Genomic DNA, 899 nt, shown 5'->3' with positions numbered 1-899 from the left:
CCCCCCCCCCCCCCCCCCCCCCCCCCCCCCCCCCCCCCCCCCCAAAACCCGCTTACTCGTCATCTCCATCACCATTCTTCAGCCAAACAAGTATTCTCATCTCTTTCTCATCTCTTGTGTTCTTTCTCGAACCCTTCACTGAATACCTTCTTTCTCCTCTGTATCATTTTCTTTTTTTATCCATATATCCATCATCTCCCTGCAAATGCCATCCATCTCCCCCTTCCCCATCACACTCCCCCATCACCCCTTATGTCTCCCTTTTCTCTCCCCTCTCTCTCTCCGACTCCCCTCCCTTGGTCTCCTTGTGCTCTGACATGACTGCAGCCTACAGTGAGGCAGTTCCACAATAAATAATAAAAAAGAGAAAGGAGGGAGGGGAAGAAGGAGAGGGGGGAGGGCTGCACAGAGAAAAAGGAAAGCCAAAGAAATTACTAAACAGGATGAAGAAAGAGAGAGCGATAGATGGAAGGAATGAGGGGGAAGGGCTGTGCTGTGGTGAATGGAGCAGAGAGGGAAAATAGTAATTTAGTGATTACAACCCACTGTTGCCCGCATGAACAAGGGAAGGGGGCAGGGAGAGTCAAGGAGAGGGCGGGAGAGAGAGAGAGAGAGACAGAGAGAGAGAGAGAGAGAGAGAGAGAGAGAGAGAGAGAGAGAGAGAGAGAGAGAGAGAGAGAGAGAGAGAGAGGTTTCTGGAGGATTCGTGGTTTAGAGCACTTCAAACGTCTCTCTGTTGGGTCCATTTTAAAATACCCCATCATACAGAGGCTACGCTGACCCCACCACCTGCCTCGAACATACACACGGGCACACACCGACACACACACCGACACACACACACACCGACACACACACACACACACACACACAGACACACACACACACACACACACACA

Source organism: Gadus morhua, chromosome 10, assembly GCF_902167405.1.
Source record: "Gadus morhua chromosome 10, gadMor3.0, whole genome shotgun sequence".
Lineage (NCBI taxonomy): Eukaryota > Metazoa > Chordata > Actinopteri > Gadiformes > Gadidae > Gadus > Gadus morhua.
The sequence above is the reverse complement of the archived record's forward strand: the minus strand, read 5'-3'. Positions refer to the sequence as shown.